Genomic DNA, 21,737 nt, shown 5'->3' on the forward strand with positions numbered 1-21,737 from the left:
ACACACGAGTGCACTTATCACCTCTCTACACCCCAGCGTCCAGAAGGAGCCGCAAGTTCCATTTTGCCATTAGACTACATTGCCATCTCTTTCTATTGTATCTTTCTCTGTCAGTCCTGAGTCTGCTACTGGTGGCCTTGGGTCACCATGCAATACCTCCTATACGAGCAGGGACATCCTAGGACTGGGGAGTGGAACGGAAGCTGAGGACCATTAGTGTTGGGATCTGGCACTGTCCTAAACACCTCACCCAGCTGGTGTCATCCTCACAGCAGCCATCTGAGATTCTTAGTCTTTTCCTTTCCATTTAACAAACAGGAAACGGAGGCAGAGAGAGTGACAAGGCTCATGTGAGGTCATAAGATGCGAAAGGATGGGAGGAATCAATTCCTACCAGAATCACTGCCACAGTTAGCTCCTCAGACATCAGATGGCTCACTGTTTTCAGTGGAGACAACAGATCTCATTCTTTTGAACTCTATTCTGACGCCACCCAGAAGAGTACCTGATGCCCAAGGAGGAGAATAATAGCCTCTTACTGACTCCCATTCCTTGTTGCCACTGGTACTCAACCTTGTCTGTGGGCCACAATGCAGACAACTTGGCCCTGCAGATGCTGACTTTATGCCTTACCTTCTACTTGGCTTCACCATTGGAGAGGGGTCAGATGCTTGGGGGCGATTCAGGCTCAAGGCAGGCCAGCTCTTGGCTGAGAGTCCACTGAGTTTCATTTTCCTGTGTGCTGCCTGACACACACTGGGCCAGAGAATAACAGAGAATAAAGGAGCAGCAAGGTGCCCCGTCCATCAGCCTGACAGGCTGGAACTGGTGAGTGAGGAGGCTGAGAAATAGGGACGCACAGAGGTCAGTGGTGTCAGGATCCGTGTGCAGAACGCTGTGCTGTGTCTAGTCCCCATAGTGGGTCACAGTGAAGAGAACCTGGCCCCAAAGCCTGTCACTTGCCTTCCTTCTCTTTCTACACTGTAACCCAGGCCTGCCCGGGTCCACACGCCGTTCTTACCATCCCAGCTGGTTCTAGTGAGAACCTCCTCTCTATTCCTCTAATACCATGTCTTATATTGCAATGTCTGGGACCTCCTTACTCTTTGTGCGTCTTAATATGGAGAACAGAAACATCTAGGCATCCTTGAATGGTGGAGAGTATCAAAAACTATGCTTCAAAAGGTCTTTGGAAGCAGAAGGGCCCTTGCTGCTTATGACTTCACTGTCCTGCTCTCTTGATTCTCTACTGTGCAGGTTCAGGCCCTGTCCCCAAAGTGCAAAGGCCCTTACCGCACTGAGTCTGGGCTCCTGTATTCTGTGTCACACTCCTAGTGAGGAGAGGGACCAAGCAGAGCAGGCCTGGCATGTCATGGAGAGAAGCTGGAGATCTGGGTGTGCTTTGGTGGGACACTCAGCTCAGGTGCTAAACCCAGGCCATGTGCATGTTTTCCTCAAGTCTAACCCCCTTTGATACTCATTTGATGGTGATTTGATGATACTGCAGGGCCGTGTTTGACAGACTGTCTTACATACTTACATGTGCATTCATGGATATGCAGAAACATCTATGTTCTCTCTCTCTCATACCCACACACTACACACACACACACACCACAGACACACATACAAGGAGAGAATTTACATAAGGTTTGATAAGCAATTTATTAAGGGGTGCAATGAGCAGGGAGTAAGGCTGAAGTCACTGCTGACCCTAAGCTGCCTCTCTGTCTCTTGGGTCTCCCACATGCCAAGAACGAGCCAGAGCAAGGGAGAGCCAGCGCTGTCTCTTCCAACTTTTCAGTCCTCACACAGCACCAGGCCATGTCCTAAGGTCAGTACCCCAAAGCTTTTGGAGGAAAGAATTCCTACAACATACTACACATACTTCATACACACTACACACACATACTGCACACCACACACACTACACACACATACTACACACACATACACATACTACACACACACACTATATACACATTACACAGCATACTACATACCACACACACACTACACACACACATACACATACACATGCTACACCCACAACACTACACACACTGCATACATACTCCACACACACATAGTACACACTCACACTCACACACATTACCAAACCTCAGATCTGAGGCCCTCAGAAATGGCATGAGGTCAGACTCCTTGCAGGATTTGATGTCAGCTTCTGCTGTGAACAATCAAGGTCACCTGGACCCTATCTCTTCCAGAGGGCATAGTTCTTCAACGCTCTCAGGAGCAAGTGGTCAGGGCTCTGAGTGTAGAATGACGTTTGGCTAATGGAGTAACATTATCTCTGAGGTATGGAGGCCTTGATGGAAAAGCCATCTTAAAACCCAAGTGTAGTATGGTTTTTGGAATTTTCTATGGTTTTAAGTTGTCAGGAGCTCTCCACCCTTTCCAGCACCACCCTGATGAGTTGGAAGACAGTTTTCACACTTGCAAGAGCCTTGTAGCTCTTTTTCACCAGCAGATTCAGAAGAAGAAAAAGATTATACATATTCTGAATCCCTCTGACAGGTTGTGGAAGAAGTAGGCAAGAAACCAGTGAGGGCAAGATAACGTGCCAAGGACTCTGAGATGAGCAGTGACCATAGCCTGAGGGAGGCCTGAGCTGGGTTCCTAGAGCAAGTCAAGCCTTATGAAGGGTGGCAGGAATTAGCGGGGCGCCCTAGCAGAGTGATTGGGGAAGGTATGGATGTGGTCAGCGTTGCTGAAGCATCAGATAGAATGTTCTTCTCAGAAGGGGACCTGCAGACTAAGTCACATTCTGTGGAAGAACCCCTGAGCCTTGTCCTGTGGCAGCGAGCACCCGCAATGTAGCTAAAGCAACACTGTACACCAAGACTAGGAACAGACAGCGCGTGGGGGGGGTACTGTGGGGCTTTGTAGGCGTTTGTTCACTCACTCAATCCTCTACAATACCCACGTATGGATATGGTAGTATTCCCAGCTGACAGTTGAGGAGCCGAAGACAAAGAGTGCCACCACCACAGCCACCAGCTCCTACACAGTGGGACTGGGATCTCAGTCTAGGAAGTCTGCGATCTTAGCTATCCTATAAGTAGCTTATCAATTATACTTTTATAGCCATCTCTTTTCAAAGGGGATCTTAGGGGATTTACAATAGAATCACTACTATGCATATTAAAGTTGAAGAGAAAGAGACCAGAAATGGGAAAGTAATGGGGCCAGGAACTCTAATCCCCACCTGAGATGTCTGAGAAGCCTGTCACTGTCAGGTTGCAGCCTCTCCTTTCAAGTACAGGTGTACATACCGGGTCATCTGGAGAGAACCCAGCTTCCTGTCATCCAGAGTTAATCTCTGGCATTGTAACGCAAATGATGTATTAGTCTTCTAGAACTGTTGTAACAACTGACCCCAAATTTCATGGTTTAAATAATAGCACTTTATTTTGTCACTATTTCAGAAGCCTACTGTCCACAATCACCATACTGGGGAGCTCTGATGGGCACCAGTTCTCTCTGATGGGCTTCTCTCTCAGTTCTGGTAGCTGTAGATAAGCTCTGACCTTCTTGGATTGCTGGTATATTACCCCAGTCTTGGCTTCTCTGTTTCTTTTACCAAAAATTTCCTCCCTCTCTCATAAGAACACCAAACATTGGACTAAAAGCCCACACCAAGCCCAACATAGTCTTATCTCAAGATCTTTAATTATATTTACAAAGACTCTGTTTCCAAATAAATTCTCATTCCCAGGTAGCTGAGATTAGGACTTTAGCATATCCTTTGGGGGGTCATTCTACAAGACTATACAAGACATTCAATAGCAATTCTGCAAAAATAATTGAGTTATTTCAATAACTACCACAGTGATAAAACCATTTCTTGCAGTAATAAAAGCCAAGGGTAGATTTCTGATTGCAATTTGGTCCACTTGAGATAGGAAGCTGCATCTAATTGGACCTCCAAGGGCTTATTTGTCCTTCGGAAAGAACCTCCAAATAGAATACCACGTGATGAATACCATTGTGGTCATGAGAACTTCACCGTGGTGGACTCGGGCTTACTTCCCGGCTCATATTCAGCTACTTTTGTTATACAACTCGGGAGCACCTGCTTGGGTGGCCCTGCCCACAGTGTGCTAGGCCCCCTCCATCAATTAGCTGTCAGTGCAAGGCTCCACTAAAACTTCCACAAGCTAATCTGATGGGGCAGTCCTCACGTGAGGGTCCCTCTTCCCAGGTGTCTCTCGTTTGTGTCAGGTTAACAAAAGCTCACCAACACAAGGCCAAGATCTGTTGGAAGCTGTCACAGCTTGGGCATGCATGCAGCTTATCAGAGAGCATTTTTAAAAATACAAATGGTTGGCTGGGTGGTGGTGGCGCATGCCTTTAATCCCAGCACTCGGGAGGCAGAGGCAGATGGATCTCTGTGAGTTCGAGGCTGGGCTGGACCGACAGCTTCCAAAACAAAACAGAGAAACCCTGTCTCGTAAAAACCAAAAAAAAAAAAAAAAATACAAATGGTCCAGTTGCACCCAAGGCAAACAACACTGACTTCTGTTGTCCCTATTCAAAAATAAAGGTTAATTTTACATTTTTATGTGCCTGTGTGTGTGTCCATGTGCACATGCATGCATATGTGTTTACAGTTGCTCAAAGAGGCAATAATAGGGAGTCAGTCCCCTGGTTGTGAGCGGCCCAGTGTGGATGATGGGAGCTGAACTCTAGTTCTCCAAAAGATCAGAAAATCAAAAATGGTCTTAACCATTATCTCTAACCCCTGCTGTCTCTTCTCTTAAACTGGGTTTATAACAAGAATCTTGGGCACAAAGTGGTTAGGACAACCCATTCCAGGTGTCTTCTGGTTTTCTGTCTGGTGGTATTAGGAAGGGGAGGAATCCAAGTGGGTGCAGCCTTGATATTCTGTTTGGGTTTGTTTCACTGGCTTTTTTTTCCAAAAGAAGATACTTAGAAGCCAGGTGGTGATGGCACACACCTTTAAGCCCAGAACTATCAAGGCAGAAGCAGAAGCAGAGATAAGTAGATCTTTGAGTTTGAGGCCAGTCTGGTCTACAGAGCAAGTTCCAAGAACAGCCAGGGGTACACAGAGAAATCCTGAACCTCAATATCCTCATCTCTGAAATAGGTAGATAGATTTAGCTCATTGAGTTGTTACAAAGATTAGGGGAAATCTCACTTGTAAAGTACTTAACACAGCTGACAGTATAGAAGGAACTGCAGTAAAGGTGTCACGATGTGTCCTAGAAAGCCTGGTGTCCTAGGGACTTGCTGAGAACATCTATCTCTAGCAGTGGAACAGAATGCAAATGAACATCCATTCCAACCCCACCCCTAGTTATGAACAATGTCCTGGCCACTTGCTCTGGTCTCTTCACGACAAGGTTATTGTTTTGCTATTCAGCAATCACTGTTTCCCGGGGCAAAGGCCCTTTAAGGAGTTTCTTGAGTCCTGCTGGAGCAGGGGCTGTCGAGAGGGGGTATTGGGAGGTTCCGGTGCAAGGTTGGTGCCCCAAATAAGCTAGGTTGTCTTTCCTGCTGATTCATCTCAGACCTCAGTGTAAATACCCGACACTTTCGGTTACCGTAACTAGACCCCAGGAGGGCAGCTTTTCTAGGTTGAAGGCAGCAGCCTGATTTCAAATAAGAGTATTTTCAGAAGTAACAAACGTAGCTTTATACTGGACCCTTGTTAAATAGGACTCATAAAAACTTCACATACACCCCAACTTTTTCTTGTGAGTGTTACTTCAGATCAAACCCAGGAACTTGTGTGTGCTAGGCAGGTGAACTATCATGGAGCAATACTCCAGGACTCTTCTAACTTTGATCTACTCAAAACCTGGCATGCAGACTTCCAGGATCTGGTCCAACCTACCTTGCAGATAAGGTTGCTATCAGACTTGTAGATTCATCTGATCAGGTTACCACAGCAATATATCATGAACTGAATTCCTGAACAAAATAAACTTTTTCGCCCTGGGGGTTGCAAGTTCAAAATCAAAGTGTTGTTATGACTGGGTTCTGGTAAGGGTTCTTGCTGGCTTTTGATGGGTGTTTTCTTGTGTTCTCCTCGGCTTTTTCTGTCTTGGAGAGTGACTTGCTTATAAGGACGTGTTGTGTGACTTTTCCTGGCAAGATGTGAAGGAATCTCTATTTATCCCAAATAGAGTGCTGACGACTGACAAAGAAATGCCCGGCTAAGTCCAGGTTCCTGCCCTGTGAGCTCATTGTGGCTACTTAAGAGCATGGTTGAATCAAGACAGTTATGTCACAAAAAGCCTACTCAAGTATTTCAGAAAGCGGCACCCCCAAGTCCCTTGCACAACTTTCAGGTAGCTCCACCACGGAGACCTCTCTCTGTGTTGGCTTGAATGCACTGTTGATGAACACATAGTCGTTAATATCAAGAAATTGAAAACATTCACTCTTGGGGTGATTTAACCAAGAGCAATCCCAAACTTGAATTCTATTTCTCTCTGCTAATGTCTTCCTTGTCTGCCCTCTGTAATCTGTCTGTTGTATGAGTCTGAAACTGTGCCTCCCTGAAACCTATGTCCGTCTGAGTGTATCCCTAACAACGGACTTTTGCTCGGTATTTATTAAGCAGCACAGAAAGTATCATGCTGGGATAGGAATGGGGTACTTTACTGAAATCATTAACAGCTTTACAAGGGTCAAGTCACCTGTAGGCAGAATGCCAGTCCTGCCAACCACTCCCGGATAACCACACAGAGACTTATTATTAATTATGAATGATCTTCCCACAGCTTAGGCTTGTTACTAACTAGCATTTACAGCTTAACTCACATTTCTGATCTACGTTCTGCCACAGGGTGGTACCTTTTTTCAGCATGGCATATTCACCCCCTGCTTCCTTTGTACCCTGCTGGCAACTCCCTTCTTCCTGAATTCTCTTTTTGTCCACAAGTCCTGCTTATCCTTTAATTGCATAGCTATGGGCCAGTCAACTCTTTATTAACAATGAGAGTAATGCATATTTACAGGGTCCCAAAAGATTGTTCATAGCAGTCACCAACTCCTGCTGACCCAGACAACAAACAAACCCTATTGAGAAAGATCTGTGTGCCTTCCAGCATTCACGATGGACATTTACTTTATAAGATTGCTTTTAACCTATTTGTTGTTTCCAACAAATAACTACCATATCATGTGTACATACACATATGGATTATCTGGGTCAGGAGCATGGAGGAACACAAAATTTAAGATTACAGCTATGCATTAGCTTAGGTTGTAAAAGCTGATTGTATGGGAAGTCCAAGGCAAATAAGGTTGGTTGTTAACTTTGTTCTCTTAAAGGCAGATTAAACAATTGTGTTGAGTAGACAGTAAGATTTCAGTATTAAGTCTTGAGTGGCCTTAAGGTAAATTATTAACTCTGGCTGTAAGGTCCAGCAAAAGCTTCAGTCTCTTAGAAATGTAAGGAGAGCTATTTTCATTATAATGGTCACAATGCCTCTCATCAGCAATTGTTATTACTTATGTAACCTTAGCGAGGACATTGTGAGTCTTGTAAATTTCAGGAGCTACTGCACCTTGAAAGTTTTATTTCCTTTCTTGAGTCTTAGGAGCTTCTCCTGTCTTTCTGGAAGATATATTTCAGAGGAAAATGCTAAGCCCATTGGAACAGGGCCTCACCACTATGACCACATTTAACCTTAATTACTTCCTTTTTATCTGAGTAGAGGGGTTTGTTAAGAGAAGCTTTTTCTTTACTAGCCGCTTTGGTTTATCTCCCGCCAGTTGCCTGGGCTCTGCCGCTTTGTAGTCCCCAAATAAACACACAAGACGCCTTATTAATTATGAAGCTGTTGGCCTTGCTTGTTTCTTACTGGCTAGCTCTGACTTAAGTAATTACCCCATAATTGTTAATCTAAGTATTTCTCTTACCGGAGAATAGTTCCGGGCTTCCTACCCCATGGCATTACATCTTGACTCTCTTGTGTTTCTCCTTCCCAGAGTCCTCCTGGACTCCTAGTCCCTCCTATCTAGATTCCTATTGGCCAGACAGTGCTTTATTAACATAAGACTTCCCCAACAGGGGTTAGTGTTTCCAACATGATTTCAGGGGTGAGTGGGATACAAACATTGAGTCAGTACAAATGTCATCCACTTTCTCTACCTGAAATGGCTTTTTCCTGTCAGCCCACGTGGTCTTCCCTCTAAGCAGGTACCTTTCCCTTTACAAGCTTGAATCCAATTCTTTCCCCTTGTCCTCCTAACTTCAAGCTGAGAGTTCTCCAGGCTTTGAGCTTATGTAACATTACTTTCTGACTTCTCATTTCTTCCTCATATAGTATTGTCTTGAGCCACTTTATTGGCCTGTGGTTCCCTGTCTCAGATTTGCAGTTACTTGTAGAGATTTTGATGTTAGATGAATAGCCCAAGCCTGAAGCAGAATCTTTGGTGGACCCAGAAGTGTGTCTTCTCCAAATGGGTCATCTTTGTGTATGACAATGGGTATGGAATCCACTGCCCTTGATGTTAGTATTTAGGCATCTTTACTAGTCTGCCTTTGGGGTTCTGACAGGATATGCCCTCAGCTGCAGCCACTAAGAGCACCATCTGTGCCTATTCACTGCATTTCCTTTGAAAAGGGCCCTGCCAACCTCCCATCCCTCACTCTCTTTCTCTACCTCTCTCTGCCTATCTCTCTCTCACTCTCTCTCTGTTGCTTTGTCTGTCTGTCTGTCTGTCTGTCTGTCTCTCTCTGTCTCTCTCTCTCTCTCTCTCTGCCTCTCTACCTCTCTTTCCTCTCTCCTGCTGCTCCTGTCACTCCTGAACCCACAGGCTGGTCTCTTCCCTCCTCTTCCCCCTTTTTACAGTCCCTTAATAAAGCCCCTCCACCTGAACTCTGCCTATGAGAATGCCACCCTGGTGCCTTTCTGTATTAGGTCTTTGCTGATGCTTCCTAGGCTTTCTTGCCTTACAGTTCCAAGTGCTCTCTCAATCTGTGGTCCCTAGAGGGAGCAGACTAACTTAGCAAATGGCCGCCAGTCAAAGAAGATTAGAAAATGCTCACTGAAGACCTATGAAGAGTGGAAACTGTTAGTTGCTTTCATACTTCATTTTGTTTTGGGGAAAGATACATGCCATCAAATTGGCTGCTTTACGGTTGAAACTTAGTGGTATTTAAACATTTGCAGCTTTTACATTTTCTGACATATTCCTCCATAACATGTTACCTTTCCATGTAGGAAACCTGGTACCAAGTTAATAAAGCTCTCCTTGTTACTCCTTGTGCCCAGTCCTGGAAGCCACCAATGTGTTTCTGTCTCATGATTCACAGCTCTGCTTGTCCTGGTCATATGAGAGTGGAATCATTCAACGTGTGGCTTTCCTCATCTAGCTTCCTCCAATTAGCATTATGTATTCAGTCCCCAGCGGACATCAGGCTTCATCCCCTTTATGACTGAATGGCGTCCCCTGCAGAAGTATGGCACATTTTTTATTCATATGTAGGTTGGTGGGTATTTGTGTTGTTCCCATCTGCCTGCTTCTGTAAATAATACAATAATGGCTCTTTGTAAGCTTTCGTTTGAGCATTTTTCTAACTATTGGTGCCGAATAAGTCAGGCTTGCTTGGTTGTCATGCTTTGCCAAGAAGTTGGTTGAGGTTACTTATTGTTCCATTAAACAAATCCTAATATTGGAAATAGCACGTCATTTCAGTGGTCAGTTGGGTACAACTCAGGAGGGCACTTGTGCTTAGGGAATCTCATGCAGCTAGGTCTGTCGGCCAGTGAGCTGGTCTAGGGCAGTAGAGCCAGGGAGTAGAGGTGGCAAGCATCTCTTCCTCTTCAGAGAGTCCCAGGGCCTCTGTGTGGCCTCCCTGTGAAGTCCTTCCAGGGCTTTCTTGGCTCATTTCTTGCAGAGCAGCTCAGTGTTCAAAGTTTTTCAAGAAATATAGAGAGTCTTGAGCAGCCATATGACGTCACATCTATTCTCTATTTCCAAGGCAGTGAGAGGCCTACTCATGTTCTAGTGGGGTGGAGAGGGAGCTGGACTCCATCTCTTGGTGGGGAAGTATCGAGGCTCTGGGAGAGTATCTGAGGTTGGAAATACTGTTGCAGCCATTGTGGGAAGAAGCAGTCTGCCAGCGTACACTTTTCTTTTCATTGTCATTTACATATGTATTCTCTCTTCAAGATTCATGGTGTAGTGACATGATAGGAAACTTCAAGTGGTGAGGGAGGGAGGGAAGGAGGGAGGGAGGCAGGGAGGGGAGGGAGGGAGGAAGGGCAGAGTGATGTCAGGTATATATACGCTCTGGTCATGAAGTTACGGTCACAGCCTTTGTTCACTCATCCACCCTTTCAACCAGCATCTACTGAGCACCTAACATCGTGTAATGTTATTATCAGATACTGTGGTGATGTTTCGTTTATGATCTAACAGATAAAACTTGCCTGAAGACCAGAGAGCAAAGATAGACACACTAGTTAGCCATAGAGGCCAGGCAGTGGTGTAGTGCACACCTTTAATCCCAGAACTCGGGAGACAGAGGCAGACAGATCTGTTAATTCAGAGCTACCCTGAGATACAGGCAATTGATCCAATCTAAAAGAGAAACAGCCTGACACAAGGTTATTTCAGCACCTGGGATTCCACTCCTTCAATCCCAGCACTAGAGGGGAATATATGGTGGGAGAAGACAGGAGCTCAGTGCATTTTGAGGTTTGGTGGAGACAGATGCAGTCTGGAGATGTAGTCTGAGGACAGAATCACCCTTTTGGTCTGAGTTTTGGTAGAGGTGGTTAGCTGCTTTGCTTCTCTGATCTTCAACTTTAACCTCAATGCCTGTCTGAGTTTTTATTATTAAGACCAACTAGAATCCATGCTATAAGATACTGTTGACAACATATCGGGGCAGAACATAGCTCCCTCCTGTCATGTGACTTCCAGTTCCACAGAGAACCTTCACTGTGCTTTTATGCATTGGGCTCTGTGTTAAGCACTCTACATTTGCAATCTTCTTTAATCCTATGGCAACTGTGTGAAGTAACCTGTCATCCCTGTCACTCTCTGGCACAGACAGCATGACTGGAGGTCACTAGGTTGTAGGAGGCAGGGCCTCGGGACTCACCTGCTGTGGCCTCAGCCTGTCTGCCCTGTGTGTGGTGCAGCCTCTTGAACAGAAAGGGAACTTCCAGGTCTCTTATTTCCCCCTCCTTCCACAGATGTGGACCCAGAGGTATACAGATGGTGAGATGGCTCCGTTTATCATGGTCTTATCTTACAGAGCGTTGCTGTGTTCTTTTCTTCTCTGGGCAGACAATGCAGTATAAAGCACAGGGTCATAGACGCCTTCTTATGTCCCCTCTGTACCTTCTAAACGAAGTGTTAGGACTTGGTTGCTGAATGGTGCCACAGGCTCAGGTGTTTGCACTCGGTGCCCTGCTGGGGGACACCTTTTGGGAGGTTGTGGAACCTTCAGGAGATGGAGGTAATCTGGAAGACGTGGGGTACTGGAGGGTGGGTTGTAAGGGGTTACTGGCCACCAGTTCCTGACTCCTCCTACCTCTCTCCGTCTGCAGCTATAACCAGCCACCTCATAAGGCCACAGTTGTGAGCTCCTCCTGCCCCTGTGCCTTCCTTACCACAATGGGCAGCTGGCCCCTAAACAACAGCCCAACGTAGATCCTTCTTTCTTAAGGCATTTCTTTCATATCTTTCCTCACAGCAACAAGAAATGACTACAGATGGCTTCCACAGCTGTTGCTTGTGCTGTATCCTCTATTTGGTCTTCCTGCTCTGGCTTCTGTGGGTAAGAAAATGCCCTCCTCAATCCCACATGACTCCTGCACATCAGAAAGTGCATCTTCTGCCTCTGGCTATCTGTACGACCAATGCTGCCTTAAGGTGTCTGTGGTCATTGTCATCGTTGTCAGTTTACCTCTCTCCAGCCATCAGTGAACCAGTTCCCCTATGACAATGTCCCCAAGGGTGGGGAGAGACCCTGCAGCGGACTCCTTCTTCCTTCTCATGAGAGGCCACAGAGGGAGAGCTCGAGGCCGGTGTTCTATGAGCCTCTGCATCCACATTGGAACTCTGCAGTCACTAGTGGTCTGCACACTGCAAGGAACGACCTAGGCAAAGGGAACGGGTTGGTACATGATGGACCTGCTCCCATCATGGGGAATAGGAGAGTAGAGCTGTAGATTTTCTAGAACCATTCTCATCCCATGCAGTGTAATTGTTTCTAATAAATGTAATTTATTAAACAATGAAATATGACTTAAATTTATGCCCTTTGTAGGACTTTTTAATTTAAATAAATGCATGAATCAAAACAATGATAAAAAGAACAGAAAGTCTTTTTATGATCAAGAATACTAATTTGGACTTGGGAAAGCCATTCTCCCTATTTGTGGGGTGTCCTAGCTGGAAAGGCATTCAAGAGTGAGCTGACGGGGATCAGCCAGAGTTGGGAAGGGGTGGGGCCACACAAGTCTCCTAACTCACAGAGGGTGACTATAGTGACTGTAAAGTTGTGCACTGTGCAGAGAATCTCTAAAAGCACTATGGATGTTATTGATTTATACTTTGTGCCGTTTTCTGGTATAATCAGTATAAAATACATTGTATGTAGTATATATAATAACTATTTCAAACATAATGAAGAAACACACCTAGAAGAAATATGCCTATTCTCACACGTGCAGGGGTAAAGAAGACAACACGCAGAGCAGTATGGGTAAAGTAGAGCAGCCGGCTAGCTGACCCGGCAGCTATACAATCGGTCCATTCCTTCAGTGGCTTGTAACAGCCACTGTGAGTGAGAAGCTCCCTCATAGACTCATTCATTTGAACACTCGGTTCTCCTGTGGTGGAACTGTCTGGGAGGGCTATGCAGCACTCGGGAGGCAGAGTCTTGCTGGGGAAGTACGGCTCTGAGGGTAGAGTTCGCTTCCAGTTTGCTCTCTCTGCTTCATGTTTGAAGATGGGATCTCTCAGCTTAGTGCTCCAGCCACCATACCTGCCTGCTTCTATGCCTCCTCCCCCCCCCATTACAGAACTTTCCTCTAGAACTATTAGCCTACATAAGGTCTTCCATAAGTTTGTTATGGTCAGTAACTAATGCACCTATTCAAGTCTTTGGGAGATGACACCTGGGTTGCATCCTCAGAGACTCTGATATGACGGTCTGGCTTACAGCCTAAGCATTGGAAACATAACCTCTCTATGCAATTCTAACGTGCACCTACAATTAAGAACCCCCATGCTAGGCCTGGGAGACAGTGAAGCCGGTGAACTATTTCCCTTGCAAGAACAAGGGCCTGCATTTGATCCCTCAGAAACCTTGTAAAAGGTTGGGTGTAGCGGCATATGCTTGTAATCCCAGAGCTAGGAAGGATGAGATGGACAAATCCCTGGGATTTTAGCCAGCCAATCTAGGCTACTTGGTAAGCTTCAGACCAATGAGAGAACCTGTCTCAAAAAACAAGGCAGGTAATGACTGAGGAACAACAGCCCACAAACATGCCCCCACACATGCACCTGCACACAGGTATGGAGAGAGGGAGGGGTGGAGGAGGGAGGGAGAGAGGGAAGGAGGGAGAGGGAGAAAGGAGACAAAAATGAAAGGAAGAGAAGGAGTCATTATTGGCAGGCTGGATGACATCTGGAGAGATGCCGGGCAGATGGGTGGATGGATGAATGGGAGGCGTGCATAAAAAAGTGAGTGGAGAATGGATTGGTCACATAAGCTGGGGCTTCCCATGGCTCTCATGTTCTGCACAGCCAGATAAATTTTCTCATTGCCCCCAACTCCTTGAGCCCCACTCTGTGGCCACTGAGCATTAGCCAGTTCTTCTCAAAGAGACAACTCCGACTGTTCTAATTCCCGTCATTCACGGTCAGAACGTGTTGACTCTTCCCATGTGTGCAGTGGGCTCCAGCTCAGATTTCAGGGCTCTCTTTAAGGACCATCTGGAAGACTTTCTGGATCCCGGTGGAGAGCTTGCCCTCCACGCCTCTGTGGACTCTTGTCTTCCCTCCTCGCAGAACAGATCCCCTGCAATTGCAAACTGGACTCAGAAGGAGTAAAGGAAGACCGCAGAGGTTCACTTCTCCTGGACCCACACTGTGTGTCCTCACACCATTCCAACATTTGAGGACAAACTTTGTGACTACAGTCTCTGCAAAGTCTTTTGATGCCTTACCAAGGAATACGATGCTTCCAGAAGGCACCCCTTCCCCTGTCCTGCCTTGTAGTCCTTGTTTAAATCTGTCATGTGTCAATCTACAGATTTCTTCCCATGAGTCAGTTTCTGCAAGGACAGCTCTGCAATATGAAAATAACTGGAGTCTGTCCACTCGGATCAGCTATGGGGGATCTCAGCCAGAGCCAGAGGGGACAGCTAACGAATTCTCTGTGATTAGGAAGGTGATCGTTAACTGACAGTGCCTTGCTGCCCAGGGTCACACAATGAATTAGGGGCAGATCTGAAACTCAAAACCATTTCCCAGCTCCAAGCCTTACATTCAGGGTTTCTTTGGAAAGTTCTCCAAATGCTAGAGCCGCAGGCCTTCTTTGTACTAAGATAACAGCAATCAGCCCTATGTGACTGAAGCCCTGTTTGTGCGTTGGATGTGAAAGTCTCCTGTAGGTTCGTGTGTTTGAACATTTGGTTTCCAGTTGCTGGTGCTGCTCTGGAAGGTGGTAGAACTTTCAGGCTGTGGAGTCTCAGTGGATGAAGTGGGGGTGGGCCTTCACATTTGCTAGCTCAGCCTCACTTCCCATCTGCTCTCTGCTCTTGGACGATAGATGCAGTGTGACCAGTTTTCCCACCCTCTTGCTGCCAGGCCTCCCCCAGCTCGCTAGATGGCAGTGTGACCAGTTTTCCCACCCTCTTGCTGCCAGGCCTCCCCCAGCTCGCTAGATGGCATCCTTTCTTACGACAGAGCCCTTTCTCCCGTAAGTTGGCTTTTGCAAGATAAAATGGCAGTGATAAGGTAACCAACACACCCGCTTCTGAAGTCATCAGTGAAGACGTGGAATCCCTTTGAGAAAGGTTGTTAGGGAGAGTCAGTACTGAAGATCCTCCACTAGGGCATTTTAAAGGAATGGTGTCAGTCGGGGAAATCCCTAGTTGGGGGGGGGGGGGTTATGCAGGACTGCAGAGCTGGTTGCCAGCGCCACATGAGGATGGAGGGAAGGAAGCTGAGACCTTTGTTCCTTTAAAAGGAGTTTTAATCACCTAATGTTATTTCTTATTTTCTTTACCCCATGTTATACTACAACAACATGGGCCTCTGCTGGCTTATGTGAGTGTATACATTATATGCTAGGGTTTGCATATGGAGGACAACGTGCCTTCCTCTCTCCCTCCCTCCTCCCTCCCTTCCTCCCTCCCTCCCTCTCTCCTTCCTCCCTCCCTTCTGCATCATTCCACCATTCCTCCCTTACTTTACTCTCTATATTAATTGTCTTAGCTCCCGTATGGAAGTAGAGACCTTGTTCTTTTTCTGCCTGCTCTTCTGGATTACTACTCAATGTCTTTCAAAGCAGAGTGTGTAGTCGGGCGAGGTCATAGGTCCGGCAGATATTTGGTGATGCCAGACTGACAGCCTCGGGCTTTGCCTCCGTTTTCCTGAGGACAGCGATGAGGGTCCAGGAAGCCCCTCCAAGCTCAGGGCTCTTCATCAACTTTCCGCCACCGAGTTGCTGCTTCCCGTAGATCCATTAGCAAAAGGCCTCTGCAAATGGAAGACTAATAATTACCTGTGATAAGCAGTATAATTTTGCAATTTAATTCTATAGGTTTGATATAAATTATCACCTGTGGTTGTGTACTTGTAAATAGTGAAATGGTTTAAGTCTTTAAGTTATAGTTCTCACAGTATGCTATTTTTATATTGATTTTTTTTATCTGTGCCAAAATGGCAAGCAAGGGAAGAGAGCATTATGGGCCTGATGACACTGCTTCAAGTCCAAGTTCACTGTCACTGTGTCTGTAGCAGCCGCCCAGATTTTCTGAAAGCTGCCAGAGTGACAGCCAAGGATGTCTTTCTTCTGACTAAGCTCTCAGGGCAGGCCAGTTTGGAAGAGTCACAGTAATTGGAAGAGCCTCTTCCTGGTGGTCTGAGGAGGGATTCAGCTGTGTGAGGGCAGTGACCTCACTTGCAAGGGACCTTAAACCTGAATGTGCAGATTACATCCCAGCCTAACACAACTAAGCTGGACTCCCTGGGGGTCGTGAGACCTGACAGAAAGGCCACCACTTCTGACAGGCTCCTTATCCCATGGCTCTGGGCTCAGTGGGGAGGAGCTGGGAGAAACGAAAAGGAGAACTGGGGACTTTAAACTATCTCAGTGTCTTGTTAGGGTTTCTAGTATTGTGATAAAATGTCATGACTGAAAGTAAGGGAGGAAAGGGTTTATTACTCCTCTCAGGTCACTCTGTTACTGAGGGAACCTGGGGACAGCAAATGAAGCTGGCTTTCCTCTCATGGGTCACTCAGCCTGCTTCCCATACATCCCAGGACACCTGCCCAGGGGTGGCACAACTCTCTGATGCCAATCATTAATCAAGAATTGCCCCACAGACTTGTCTACAGGCCAGTCTTATGGAGACATTGTTTTCAATAGAAGTTTCCTCTTTGCAAAAGACTCTAGCTTATGTCAAGTTGACAGAAGCCACCTAACACTTGCAGAACATATACACCACGAGTAACCACGGAGCCCCACTTCCTCTGGTGGCTGCCTGTGGAAGGGAGCTAGAGCTGCCTGCCTGTCTGTTCCAGATTAAAACAAAACCAAAAACCAACAACAACATTCATGTATGGTTGTATGTGTGGCAGTACACTCTAATCCCAGCACTCAGAAGGCAGAGACATGAATCTCTGTAAGTTAGAAACCAGTGTAGTCTACAGAGTGAATTCCAGGGCAACAAAGATAGACTGTCTATCATTATACAGAGATAGAACCCACAAAATAAAGACAAGACTTGGTTAATGAAAGTCAAAGTTTGGTTCTACTTATGCAGTGCGCAAACGTATATGTGCAGGATGTAAACCATCTTATTTGTAGTCGGGTTTCCTGGCATTTTATCTTTCCTCTCACACACTGCACCAATATATTTTAAAGTATTTTTCAATATGTGTATGTGTGTTGGGGGGATCTCTGTAGATGTCAGAGAGGGTGACAGGTCCCACAGAGCTGGGCTTACAATTGATTTTGAGCCTGGGAACTGACCTCTTAAAACAAAGACATGGGTGCAAGGTGGTCATAACAAGGTAATAATAACAGCAGGTTGTCATAACAAAGTAGTCATATAACCTTTTAGAACAAGATAGGGTTGCAAGATGGTCATGTTGTGCCCAAATTCTGAACTCCAAAATCACCAAGAGGCCCATTTTGATGCAAAAGCAACGAGTCTTTTATTGTAGATGTTTAATGAGCTAACCCCATTACCTCTGGCCCTTCACCCCACCACCATGGCAAATAGCTGGAGAAAGACCCCAAGCAACCTTGAGGCAGGGATCTTAAAGGGCAGCATAAGGGGAGTGTCTAGGGGCATGAAACAGTCTCAGGATTAGTGTTTCTAGGTTAGGGTGACCCGCCCTGTGTTGATTGGTCAACTGGTTGTTATGGCCCATAGGCCCTCCCAGGGCAGTTGCTATGTTCTGCATGTCACTGTTGTGCACTGTCCATAAAGCACACCCAGAGCCGTAAAGCACAGCCCTGCCAGCTAACTTCTGATTGGTTCCTTGCCACGAGGAGGGCATTTGACCTTAGTGACCAGGACAGGAGCAGCAAGGTCCATGCAAGCACATGTTAGCCTGTAATGGCTGCTAAAATGGGGGACTGGTCACTACAGTCATTAACAACTTTTTGTAACAAAGTCATGATTGCCATTCCTGGAACATGTAGTACAGAACCATTTGTAGTTAAAGATTACAGACGTGCATAGCTCAAACCTTGAGAAACGAATGTATAATCATGAACAGGACTTTACTATAAGAAGGCTTTCAAGCCTAGGCTGGAGGCAAGCCTTCATCTGTCCATTATGTTTACAAGATGATGTGGCCCTTGGTGTACAAGTGTCTTGTTTATCTTTATGCTTCCTTCAACCTAACGCATCGTGTCACAGAGAAAGTCCTAAGAAAGTCTACACTTCGAAGGCTTCCTGCTGTATATCCCCCACTCTCTGTTTATCCCACATGCCCACTCTGAGGTCGAGTATGTGTGCCTTGTCAACAGTGATATAGAAGGAAGAGATGCAGGGTTGATGTTGGCCCCGCTATCCAAAAGCTTTCTTTTTTTTTTTTTCCACATTTTCTCGCTCTCCTTGCCACTCCTCAGCCAGGCTGAGCTGACAGTGGAAGCTCGCTCTTCTCAACCAGCTCTGTGTTTCTCTCCACTGGGATATTGCAGTAGGGAAAAAAAGTGAAAATAATTTTTGACACAGAACCAAAGCCTAACGAGGCCTCCGAGCGTGCACCTTTGGAAAAGAATGGGAAGTGTGGGGTAAACAGAGAGAGGGAAGGAAACGTGTGGCCTGGCTTCGGAGAAACTGTGAGGAACACAAATCTTCTATCAAAGTTTTCTGTCAGCCTCTGCCTCCCCAGTTCATCCTGAGCTCTTCCCTCACTCCCTCATTCCAGAGGTTTGCTTTGGAAATGCTGTCACTTGTTAGTATAGCTTTTATCTCAGTGGGATGCCTTTCCTGTCTGCTGCGTTCCTTTCAAGGAGGCAGGACCAGCACTTCACTCTGGGAGTTTTATTCAACACACCCCTGTTGTTAGAGGAGCTGAAGGAACTTTGATTAAGAAGTCTCCTCCAGAGGGATTCTAATCACGGCTTAGGTTCATGTGTGGCACCCCCTGGAGGCTGGAGGGAAAAACACCAAGAGCAGAAGCTTCTGTTTGGAATAATGACCTGGTAAATACCATTCTACCTCTGGACGGGAGCCAGAGGATGGGCTTGGGGCAATTGCTTTATATGAAAGTTGCTCCAGATGTTGATGCTAGGACTTAATCTCAGGTTGCTTCTGTGCAAAGGTCAGTCTGCCCAGGCAATGCAGAAGTTCCCAATGGAAATTCTGGAGCATGGAGAGAGGGAAAGCCAGGAACATAGAAATGGAAGGACAGAAAGACACTCCTGCTGATGGGAAAGGCATGGGGCTGTTGGAAATACTGGTCTTCTTTGCCCTTGAGTGTTGAACTTACTTGTCTTAATTTCTTTTGGTGCTGTGGTATAACACCCAGACAGAAACAGCTAGAGAAAGGTTTATTCAGGCTCACAGTTACAGGTCACAGTCCATTGTCCATAATCGGGAACAGAGGGCAACAGTAAAGGTTAACATGCCAGTACTCGGCCCCCAACACACACACACACACACACACACACACACACACACACAGAGAGAGAGAGAGAGAGAGAAAGAGAGAGACAGAGAGAGAGACAGGAGAGAGAGAGAGAGAGAGACAGAGAGAGAGAGAGACAGGAGAGAGAGAGAGAGAGAGAGAGAGAGAGAGAGAGAGAGAGAGAGAGAGAGAGAGAGAGAGAGAGAGAGAGAGAGAGAGATAATCCCTCACAGGCATGCCCAGAGGCTCATATTCTAGTTTCTGTTAAATTGACAATTACTTTTTCAAATGACTTTTGTAGGCACCAAATTCCTCTCCCAAACCCTGGGGGTTAGAATTATCCATGATTGGGAAGAATTTATATATATTATGTATATATAATAGGATAATAAATAAATTATATCTAACATAATGTAATATATGTTTGTGTGTATGATCTATACATGTCCTAGAAGGCTGATAACTATCAACTTAGGCTCATTACAGATAGGCAGAAGAGAATCTAAACATGAAAACTCAGACTATTATCTGAACAGAAAAGAAACAGGAAACTCATATTAGTATTATGATGGAGAAACACAAGTTGGGCTTCCTTCATGGAGGAGAATTCTTTCAGATTTTCCAAGATCGAGCCTTCAAGCATTTTTATCTTCTCTGCCTTTCATGCCTGAGGCTTTGTGAGATTCTGTGGCTGTCTTCTTGATGGCTCTTAGTAGTGAGTGGAAGAAAGCTAACTGGAGCTTGGGTGTGTACCCGGGTGGGTCTTCACTGTTGGGTGAACAGGGTCAGACACTTAATCTGAACCCCAGAGTCAGTATGAGTTCCTGTTGCCACTGTAACAAATAGCACCGATTTAGTGCCTTGTAATGGCTTGAATGTGTAGTTATCAGGGTCAGAAGCCCTAAGCAAGCCTCCCTGGAATAAAATCATAATGCCTCCTGGGTTTCGTTGCTTCCTGGAGGTTCTAGAATGTTGTTTTAGAATTGTCTTTCCAGCTTCCACAGATGTTTTCCTTGGCTGTGGACCTTTTGCATGGTTAAGGTGACAGTGGCATCTTTCTCACATCTGTTGGTCTCACATTGTGCCTCATTCTTATACGCTTGAAGACTTTTGTAATTACATTGGGCCCACAGACGTGACTCAACATGCTCTCTCTATTTTAAGTCAACCGATTAACAGTTTTAATTCTTCTTGCCTCTGATAATTTATTCTATGCCATAGAAGGCAGAGACTACCAGCTCAGGACACATCAGACATCCTTGGGAGGATTTTATTTCGCCTAACAAAAGTGTGTGCTCACTCTTGTGTGTGTAAGTACATAGAAAAAGAATGGAAGGTGTCACTGTAGAAACACAGGTTTCCCTGCAATGGGAATAAGGGATGCTTCACTCTGAAAGCCAAATACTGAGTGACCATGGCTGAGGCACAGACTAGGTTACCTCATATGCCATGTTCCAGCATGGTGACAATTCCATGACATTTTTACTGTAGCAGAACAGAGAGAGTCATGAGTCCAAGCACCTTTAAAATACATTGGTGGAAATTGAATTCAAGCAGGTGGAGTTCTGCTGTAGGTCTCAAGGCTGTGTGATGACATTCTTAGCCTTAGGATTTGTAGGAGCTGGTGGTCTACACCAGTTAGGTAAACTCATTTACTTAATGGTCACAGAGATACTTGGTCAAATACAGAGGTGGGCAATGAATGGCTGCTTAGGAAGGCTAAAGACAGCACAAAATAATTTGTCTCTGGGCTTGCAACACAATAGTTCCCCACAGCCATGGAAATTCTAATTAACCAGCTTTGCAGAATCTTGTACATAGCTGTGACTTTTTTCTCCCCTGGAAATGCAGTTCACAAAGGTCTTGTGCCTAACCAGTGAGGTGGAGGCCTAAGAGCATTCACTTTGGAGAGGAGGAATGAGAGTTGGATGAAAATAAGGACAATCTTCTTCTTCTTTTAAATTTAAAGGTGCATTTATTTATGTATATGGGGCAGGGCTACAGCGGTACGTGTTGAGGCCAGAGGCCAACTTGGGGGAGTTGGTTCTCTCCTTCAGTCCCGTGGGTCCTGGGGATTAAATTTGGATCTTTGGTTTTGCAGCAAGCACCTTTACCTGTAGTTGGTTTTTATAATTCTTTGTTCTTTTAAGGGGCCCACCACCCAGCTCTCAAATATACTCACATAGAGACTTATTCTTTCTTATGAATGCCTGGCCTTAGTTTGGCTTGTTTCTAGACACCTTTTCTTAATATATGTTTACCTTTTGCCTCTGAGATTTTTACCTTTCTCTATTTCTGTATATCTTTTCTTTCCTTCTTGTTTCTGTGTCTGACTGTCTGACTAGCTGGGTGACTGACTTTTCTCACTCCTTGATCTTCTCTTCCCAGATTTCTCC

The 21,737-nt window shown here is 45.7% G+C and overlaps 1 long non-coding RNA gene across 1 annotated transcript; it reads left to right on the forward strand.

Annotated features, from left to right (window-relative positions):
- Positions 1-6,063: 6,063 nt before the first annotated feature.
- Positions 6,064-12,259, forward strand: LOC121143065. The gene is made up of 2 exons (XR_005880199.1): positions 6,064-6,338; positions 11,711-12,259. It is a non-coding gene; the product is annotated as an uncharacterized LOC121143065 (long non-coding RNA).
- The last annotated feature ends 9,478 nt before the right edge of the window (positions 12,260-21,737 follow it).

This window comes from Mesocricetus auratus, unplaced genomic scaffold, assembly GCF_017639785.1.
Source record: "Mesocricetus auratus isolate SY011 unplaced genomic scaffold, BCM_Maur_2.0 Super-Scaffold_100011, whole genome shotgun sequence".
NCBI classification, from domain to species: Eukaryota; Metazoa; Chordata; class Mammalia; order Rodentia; family Cricetidae; genus Mesocricetus; species Mesocricetus auratus.